The following is a 10,143-nucleotide window of genomic DNA, read 5'->3' as shown; positions in this document are numbered from 1 at the left end:
CATAACGATCCACGAGTTCATGATGACGACCATAGAGCTTCTATAGTGATGACTTCAATCTTGTAGCAACATAACCCTGTTCCAGAAGCCCATTTGTTAGAGTTCTAGTATGATACAAAAAGTCTGCATAGTTTCGGTAAGCTGTGGCATAACGTATGAGTTGTGATATGAACACTCCATACGCAGGTGCTGAGGAGATGTTGCCACAGATGAAAGGAAAGTTGACACGTTTGTCGTAAATGTTGGTCAATAGTTTTCCTTTACCATCGATTTCTAAGTGTAGGTCAAGATATGAGGCTGACTTCACAGTGTCTGTAATATCCTTTATCTCAAGTTCTTTTGGGTATATGCGATGTATCAAATCCCCGAAATTAGGATTGTTTAAAAATGATATGTCATCTATATAGCGGAAACTGAAATTGAATGATCTAGCCGAACGATATTCTTTCTTTCTGATCAGGTCAGTTATAAATTCAGCCTCATAATAAGGTCAACAAGTAAAGGAGCACAATTTGTTCCCATTGGAATGCCGACCGTTTGTTGGAAAACACGTCCACCAAACTGGACAAATATGTTTTCGATTAAAAATTCCAGCATTTTGTAAACATCTTCCTCTGTATATTTGGAAGATGATTTTGAATTATTTGTTACAAAGTATGAGGAATCTCTACCAAGAACCATATATTTGTATCTAGGTGTACCATCTTTTTTTTGGAAAAACAACGGTGTATAATGTTTTTAAGTCGGGATTTTAACTGAGCATGGGGAATAGAAGTATACAGTGTTGAAAAATCATAGGTTTTAATGCTATTATATTCAGATAATAGTCTTGAATTAATTGTTTCCAAAAGTTCTTTCGAATTTTTCAGGATCCACATTGAATTAATACCAGTACGAGAGTAACAAGTGTTGTGGTAGTACTGCAGACCCTCTTTGACAGTTGTGAGTATAGAAATTGAAGTTTTGAAAGAGGTTTGGTGGTACATTTTGCAGATCCAGCTATGATGATCCAGCTAGAAATCAATGAAAAAAGAAAATAAACATTTTGACCAAACTATATGACAAACGCAATGATTTTTCATTTCTTTTCATTTACGGCAACTTCCTTTCAGCCCACGCGTATGGAGTTTTCTTATAACAACTTACACGTTATACGTATACCAGAGCTTGCCGTAACTCTGCAAACTTTTTGTACCGCGCTAGTCTTCTTAAAACTAGGCTTCTGGAACATGGTCGTGTTGATACAGGATTGTAGTCAACACTACAGAAGTTTTAAAGTCGTCATCATGATCTCGTGGATCGTTACGGTGTATCCACCTGCACCGTTAGATTTAATTTGTTCACCGTGTCACAGTTCTCTTTTCTCTTGTGCCTACCATTGAATTGAATTTTTATGAGGAACTCGACAGGAGGTTCTAGAAAAGCATAGGACGCGTATCCTACCGACGCATCTGGTCCATGCTCCGAGTTTTTAACGAAATTCGTAACTTTTCTTTCTTTTGTATGTGTTATTTTAGTTATTTCATATTCTTTGTTGTTTGTGTCTGCTTTCTCTCTCGTGTCTTTATCCCTTGACTGCATTCTTTTAATTTTCACTAGAATATTGGTTCCCGTGATTACTCTTCCTATTAGTCTACCCTACCTGTGCACCCGGTCGCGGAAACCAGTTTTTAATGAAGTCTGGGTTGCTCAGTTACTTTTGTTTCTTTGTACGTGCTGTTTTATGGCCCTTGTTATGTATTTCCTTGGTTGATTTTCTTTTGATTACCTTCGAATCTGTATTCTATTGATTTTCTTCAATGGGTACTATTTTTTACAAGGAAAATTATTAATGTGTCTTTAAAGGTAAAATGATGCAGTTTCCTTTTGTCATTAATAAAACACTTCTTGAAGGCTAAAGCCGTTCTAAATTAACTCATGCTGTTTATTAAGAGCAAATGTTAAACTTTTAACGAAATCCATGATAAAACTTAGTATGTGTTCAAAATAAATATCATAGAACATTTTTGGGGTATTTAGACAAAACTTAGAACTTTAAGATGCTCTGTCGTCACTTATTTGTTTGGGTTTTTATATGTACCATAGAACTTTATGGTGAGCTGTTTACTAAATATTTCTTTGGTTTTAGGTCGTTGGATGGTCGTCTTTGTGCGTTGTTTCGTGTTGTATTTTTTGCGTTTTATGACATGTCATTGACACGTGATAATCACATGATAGAAAAAAATGAGTAAATTCAAAATTCAAATTTAAACTTGACAAACTCAGCGATGAAGAATACGGAAGGTAAATTAGACGCTCAGACATGACTGTTACACACAGACAAAAATAGGAATTCTTTAAAGTCGCCAATATAAACCGAGATATCCACCAAACGTATGTGCATGTTTAAATTGATTGTTAATGTTTATATTATTGTTTTATGTTGAAAATGGTTGCAACTGCGCGCCTTCTTTCAATAAGTTATTTTTGATAGATACAATCGATGAATATAATACGTATGCGTACATAAGTCATTAATCGTTTGCTCTGTCAAAGTAAAGATTTAAAATGTATGGTGAAAGAAGTACATGCATACAATAAACGGTCAAGATGTGGTTTCAGGTAAAACAGAAGGACAATGTGTAGTTGTGTTACGGACTCACAGGGGGAATTTATGGTATCTGGTAATATATAAGGACAAGGTGTGGTTTAAGGTAGACCCTTTTAGTCAGTCTTGAAAAGATACTGAGAGTGTTTCATTACGGTGATAACATTTAAAATGGCAAATTCGTATATAGAACAATCATTACTTACCTTCATATTGTTTTACAATGAAGAGAAAAAATACACATGATTTGTGAACAGTTATGAACTGATATACTGCAATATATAAGGCACAGAGTGAGTATTATTCAAATTCCTGACAATCATTAGGTAGAGTAAGCAGTCATTGTAAGCATTATTATCATGCTCTCAACTTGCATGCTTTTGACAACGAATGGTCTGTATTGGTACAGTTAAGCTATTTAATTTGTACATGTTTTTTCAGTAACAGCTATAATATGAATTATATAAACATATTCAATCATATAACATGTATAAGGACCAACAGCATTGTTTAAAATGAAATGCCTGTTTATCTAAAACATTTAGAGTAACCCTGATTTGGCTACATCCACAAACATTTACTGTTTACTACTAAATGCCAAAAAGGTAATACATATAACCTGGCCGAGATATTTTTTCTACGTGCACTAATTACATGAATCAGCATTTATTGTAAATAGGGCTTCATTTCACTTCTAAAATCTATTGAAAGAATTGAGAATTGATATACTTTGATAAGGACAAAGCAATGCAGGTGTGGGTCAAATCTTGTTTTAAAAGATGTTGATTTAAAATAAAAAAAAAGAACAAAAGAGACAGAAAATTTTGGTTATTTTATTTGTTATTCACCATGAGAGCAATATTTTTAATTTTTCAGGTTTGTAGAGGAACTAAATAAAACAATGCTGGTTCAGCCGATTTGCTTTATATGTTAACAAAAGAGTACAAACATGATGCTGATTTTAAATGTCACTTAGGATTTTGTATTTGAATATGTTCACACAAATAAAACTTTTTCGCTTATACTGAAGGTAATTTAAGATGGGATCTGTCATTTGTATTGATATAATTTTACTCCAAGGTTTTCTTCCTTTTCACATGTTAAATACAAATAAAGACATGGGAACTAAAACTTTGTGTTTTTTGTAATGATTTGTGTGTTTTTTTATTTTTTTAAGGATTAACGGTGTAAACCAGAAACGAACCAGAAACAAAAAGAAAATTAAGAAAATGTCTAACAAAGATTATGAGGAAAAAAATCATCAGAGTATTTGACAACCAATGCAAGGGAAACATTTGAAGGGCAAAAGAAAACGCACATAATAAATACCCAGTAAGTGAAGTGAAAACTACATTTTTACAAGTTTCAATATGACAATATTTGTTCTTAGATAAAGTGATAGGCACATATCATTTATTAAAAAGTGACAAGTCAATTTAGAAACAGAAAGCTGCTATCCATTCCTTATTTTATTTGTAATAATGTCGTATTATATAAGAGTAGCTTTTTTGGTAATATTTCTGTAATATAAGTCAATAATTAGACTTAAACCAAACTCATCGAAGTGCTAATGATTTTTGTTTCAAAAGTTTTATGTCAAGGGAGGTAACACTGACAACTTTGCACATATCAATTTTCCTATGTACACTGAATGCATAACCCAATAATTTGTTATAAATGGTATATCATTTCACTTCTGAAACCTGTATAAATGATGTAGAACTGATAAACTGTGAACAGGAGATAGTATTGTAGGGAGAGACAGTGACAAATATTGTTAAAAAGATTTATATATCTCATAAAATTAGAGACTAAAAAAGCACTTATCATATTAATACTGCACACTTTGATATGCTTTACATGTGTTTGAAAGCAAATTATAAAAAACGTCTAAATGTACATAAGAAATACACAATAACAAAAAATATTGAAATAGAAAAAAATTACAGTGAATGTATAAACCACAAAGTTAGGTAAATGGTACTTCATTTCACTTCTAAAATATGTAAAAAGAAAGTTAAATTCTTCAGGACAAGGTATTGTGGGTAGAGAGGGTGACATGTTATTTCAAAATAGATGTGTATATCTAAGGAAAATAGAGACTAAAAAGTACCAATCATAATAATATTGCACATTTTGATATGTTATACACGTGTTTGGAGCATCAGATACCAAAAGCGAGGAAAATCTGAATTCAAAACCCTGTTAGTGAACTGGAAGCTAGATTGTGTCAGTGATGACAATATTTTTTCCAAGATTAAGTAATAGACGCATATCCTTTATAACAAAATGACAAATCTAGTTAGAAAAAGGAGGCTGTTATCCACTCCTCATTCTATTTGTAATTTAGTCGTATTATATACGGGTAAGCTATTTTTGTAATAGAAGTCAATAATGAGACTTAAAGTCGAATTATTGAAGTGCTAAACGGCCTTTCCCAAACTTTCAGTACTAAATTATGATTTTGGTTTCAAACATTTTGTGTCAAAGGAGGTAACACTGACAACTTTGCACAGATCAAACAGGAATATGATACAAAAATAGTGAAGAAAATCTAATTGAATATATGAAATATATAATACCAAAAATATCGAAATAGAAAGATTCACAGTGAATGTATAAACCACCAAGTTAGGTAAATGGTACTTCATTTTACTTCTAAGATATGCAAAAAGAACCGAGAACACTTAAACGATAATCAGAACAAAGTTTGTTTTCTTTCGGGGGGGGGGAAAGGGGTAGATAGATTATGTTTTAAAAAATGTTTATATCTAATGGAAGAGTAATCAAGGGAACCAAGGTTATAGGGTAAAACAGACATGGAAAACAGACATATTCAACAAAGAACATAAAGTAACTAAAATCATACATACAAAGTAACAAAAGTAAATGAGCAACTCGGACTCCACTAAAAACTGGGAGCATGGACCATGTGTACCGGTAGGGTAAGCGTCCTATGCATTTCTAGAAACACCTGCCGAGTTGCTCATAAAAAGTCAAGTCCGGGGTAGACAAACGAGGAAAGGAACACTATGACACGTTGAATAAATCAGTTTTCATGGTGCAGATGGATACACCATAATGATCCACGAGTTCATGATGACGACCATAGAACTTCTGTAGTGATGACTTCAATCTTGTAGCAACATAACCCTGTTCCAGAAGCCCATTTGTTAGAGTTCTAGCGCAATACAAAAAGTCTGCGTAGTTTCGGCAATCTCTGGCATGAGTTGTGATATGAACACTCCATACGCAGGTGCCGAAGGGATGTTGCCACAGATGAAAGAAAAGTTATGAAAATTCATCACGTTTGTCGTAAATGTTGGTCAATAGTTTTCCTTTACCATCGATTTCTAAGTGTAGGTCAAGATATGAGGCTGACTTCACAGTGTCTGTAGTATCCTTTATCTCAAGTTCTTTTGGGTAGATGCGATGTATCAAATCCCCGAAATTAGGATTGTTTAAAGATAATACGTCATCTATATAGCGGAAACTGAAATTGAAGGATCTAGCCAAACGATATTCTTTCTTTCTGATCAGATCAGCTATAACAGAATTAAAAAAAACAATACTTATCATATTAGTGTTGCAAATTTGGATATGCTGTTCACCCGTTTCAATGTGAAACCTCTCATCAGCAGAATAATATACAAATAAGAGGGTAAATCTAAAATCCCCAAATATGTGAATATAAATAATACGGAATAGCAATAAAAAAAAATAGGAAGAACGTGCACTGAATTTGTAAACTATCAAGTTTGGTAAATGGTACTTCATATCAATTTTCTAAAATCTGTAGAAATAATGTAGAACTAATATACTGTGATCAGGACTAGGTATTGTAGTTTGAGGGAGTGACAGGTTGTGAAAAAAATATGTGTATATATAATGAAATAAGGGATTAAAAAGTACCAATCATATTAGTATTGCACACTTTGATATGCTTTACATGTGTTTGAAGGGATATTATCAAAAAAGTGAGGACAATCTAAATTAAAAAATAATAATTGTATATAAGAAATACACAATACCAAAACTATTGAAATAGAAAGAATGTGCACTGAATGTATCAACCACTAAGTTAGGTAAATGGAACTTCATTTCACTTTTAAAATCTGTAGAAAGAAAGTTGAATTCTTACTGTCATCAGGACAAGGTATTGTGGGGAGTTGAGGTGACATGTTGTGTCAAAATAGATGTGTATATCTAATGAAATTAGAGACTAAAAAAGTACCAATCATATTAATATTGCACATTTTGATATGTTATACACGTGTTTGGAGCATCAGATTCAAAAACGTGAGGAAACTCTAAATTCAAAAATTATTCTACTTTTAAGGGTATTGCTTAAAAAGTTTACAAACGGTTAAAGAAAGAATCCTGCTATGTATACATTTCAAAATGTTATTTTTGAAGAAGTTCTCCGAACAGATTAAGAATATGGTATGATATTGTTTAGGATACAAGCCCACAATTTACATATTTTATTCAATTATTTCATAAATGTAAACAAGTTTGTAGTATATGTTATAAGTTGCTGACTATGGAGATCATGAAGTTAGACAAATATATACAATTTTGAATTCAACAGAAAGTCTCACTTTTTTCCTTACTTAGTGCAAGATCTTCATTGATACGTTCAAACTTCATACTTAATCATCAAGATTGGAAAAAAGTAAAATGGAATATAAATAATATTTTGCCAACAGTTATAAATGCATTTTGTGGAAGTGGGCAGATCTTGTTATAAAAGATGTAAATATTAGATGAAACCTCAGAATAGAAGAGACAGAATACTTTGGTTATTTGATAAATTATTCACCATTAGCCATATCTTTAATTTTTCAGGTTTGGAGAGGAACGTAGAAAAACAATGTTGGTTTAGTAGATTTGCATTATATCTCAACAAGATAACAAAATCATGATGCTAATTTGAAATGTCATGATGTTTTATTTCAATTTTTGTTCACCCAAAATATTTTTTTCTTTTAAAATAGAAGCTTATTCAAGATGGGATCAGTCTTTTGCATTGATATATACTTACTCCAACGTCTCCTTCCTTTTCATACGTTAAATGCAAATAAAGACATGGGACCTAAAACATTGTGTTTTTATGTAATGATTTGTTGTGTTATTATTTTTCAGGGATCAACTGTGCAAACCAGAAAACAAACAGGAGATTAAGAAAGATGTCTAACAAAGACTATGAAGAAACAAAATCATCAGAGTACTTGACAACCAATACATAAGAAGCATAAGAAGGGCAAAAGAAAACGCACATATGGTAAATACCCTATAAGTGATTTGAAAGCTAGATTTTGACAAGTTTCAGTAGGACATAATTGTTTCAAGATTAAGTAATAGGCACATATCCTTGATAACAAAGTGAGAAGTAAAGTTAGAAACTGAAAGCTGTTATTCATGTCTCATTGTATTTGTAATTTTGTCGTGTTATACAAGGATAAACGTTTTTGTTATATTTCTGTAATGAAGTAAATAATTAGACTTAAACTAGAGTCAAAAAAGGGCTGAAAGCTTTTTTTTACTAAATTTCAGTACAAAATTATGGTTTTATATCAAGGGAAGTTACACTGTCAACCTTCCACAGATCGATTTCCCTATGAGCAGTGAATTCATTACTCAATAAGTTGTTATAAATGATTTATTTCACTTTTAAAATCTGTAGAAAAAATGCAAAACAGATATACTTTGATCAGTTTAAGGTACTATAGGCAGAGGTGTGGTATATTGTGTTAACAGAGATGTATATATTTAATTTAAATAGTAACAATCGTATTAATGTTGCACATTTTGATATACTATACACGTGCTTGGAGGCATTAGACACAAAAAAGTGAGAAAAATCAGAAAATTAATTGCTTATGAGAAATACACAATACTAAAAATATCGAAACAAAAATAATGTGCAGTGAAAGAGTAATCAAGGGAACCAAAGTTATAGTGGTAATCAAAAGAATGTAATCCAAGGACAAAGACCAGACTTGGAAAACAGACATACACAACAAAGAACATAAAGTAACTAAAATCATACATACAAAGTAACAAAAGTAAATGAGCAACTCGGACTCCATTAAAAACTGGGAGCATGGACCATGTGTACCGGTAGGGTAACCATCCTCTGTTTTTTTAGAAACACCCGCCGAGTTGCTCATAAAAAGTCAAGTCCGGGGTAGATAAACGAGGAATGGAAAACTATGACCCGTTGAATAAATCAGTTTTCATGGTGCTGATGGATACACCATAATGATCCATGAGTTCATGATGACGACCATAAAACTTCTGTAGTGATGACTTCAATCTTGTAGCAACATAGCCCTGTTCCAGAGGCCTACTTGTTAGAGTTATAGCGCAATACAAAAAGTCTGCATAGTTTCGGTAAGCCCTTCAATAACGTTGTGATATGAACACTCCATACGCGATGAATGTATAAACCAATAACTAATTGTAAAAGCCACTTCAATTCATTTCTAAAATCTTATAAAAAATTGAGAGCTGGCATAAGGCAATCAGCACAAATATTTTGTTTGGAGGAGGGGTTGGTAGAAAGTGTATTTAAAGATGTTTATATCTTAAGAAACGACAGAATAAGAAATACCAATCATATTAGTATTGCAAATTTAGATATGCTGTACATGCGTTTCAAGGAATTATCTCACATCAGCAGCATAAGATACAAATTATATTGGAGGATTTAAATCATTCTGAATAATGAATTCAGAAATCCTATACTTTTATCAAGAGGAAGCAGTATTTTTTATTTTTTATTTTTTTTTTTGACGGGGGGGGGGGGGAAGATCTTGTTATAAAAGATGTAAATATCAGATGAAACTACAGAATAAAAGAGACAAAATACTTTGCTTATTTTATTTGTTATTGTCAATGAGAACCATATTTTCAATTTTTCAGGTTTTGAGAGGTACTAAATAAAACATTGTTGGTTTAGCAGAATGTCGTAATATCTCAACCAGACATTAACATCATGATCTAACTTTAAATGTCACTTATGATTCTTTATTTCAATTTGTTCACACAAAACTTTTTTTCATGAAGATAAAGGCTTATTCAAGATGGGAGCAGTCTTTTGTATTGATATATTTACTCCAACGTTTTCTTCCTCCTCACATGTTAAATACAAATAAAGACATGGGACCTAAAACACTGTGCTTTTTGTAATGATTTGTTGGGTTTTTATTTTTTTTTTCAGGAATATACATTGCAAACCAGAAAACAAACAGGAGATTCGGAAAGATGTCTAACAAAGACTGCAAAATCAAAATCATCAGAGTATTTGACAACCAAAACGAAAGAAGCATTAGAAGGGAAAAAGAAAACGTACATATGATAAATACTTTGTAAGTGAAGTGTAAACTAGATTTTGACAAGTTTCAATATGATTATATTTGTTACAAGATTAAGTAATTGCCACATCTCTTTTATAACAAAGTGACAAATCAGGTAAGAATTGGAAGGCTGCTATCTACTCCTAATTTTATTTGTAATTTAGTTGTATTATATACGGGTAAGCATATTCTGTA

General features: G+C 32.0%; 1 protein-coding gene across 47 annotated transcripts in view; it reads left to right on the top strand.

Moving 5' to 3' along the window:
- Positions 1–2,149: 2,149 nt before the first annotated feature.
- The window catches only part of LOC148610850 (uncharacterized), a 24,561-nt gene continuing 16,567 nt past the window's right edge, over positions 2,150–10,143 (top strand). For 35 of the 47 annotated variants that reach the window (XM_088590647.1, XM_088590640.1, XM_088590638.1 and 32 more), the window contains exons 1-5: positions 2,151–2,283; positions 2,602–2,693; positions 3,765–3,919; positions 7,733–7,871; positions 9,813–9,960. The gene's annotated coding sequence lies outside the window, so the exon portion shown is untranslated. The other 12 variants (XM_088590652.1, XM_088590651.1, XM_088590650.1 and 9 more) reach the window with 10 other exon arrangements.

This window comes from Perna viridis, chromosome 7, assembly GCF_037379345.1.
Source record: "Perna viridis isolate PV_CMFRI_1.1 ecotype Kerala chromosome 7, ASM3737934v1, whole genome shotgun sequence".
Taxonomy (NCBI): Eukaryota; Metazoa; Mollusca; class Bivalvia; order Mytilida; family Mytilidae; genus Perna; species Perna viridis.
The sequence above is the reverse complement of the archived record's forward strand: the minus strand, read 5'-3'. Positions and strand labels throughout refer to the sequence as shown.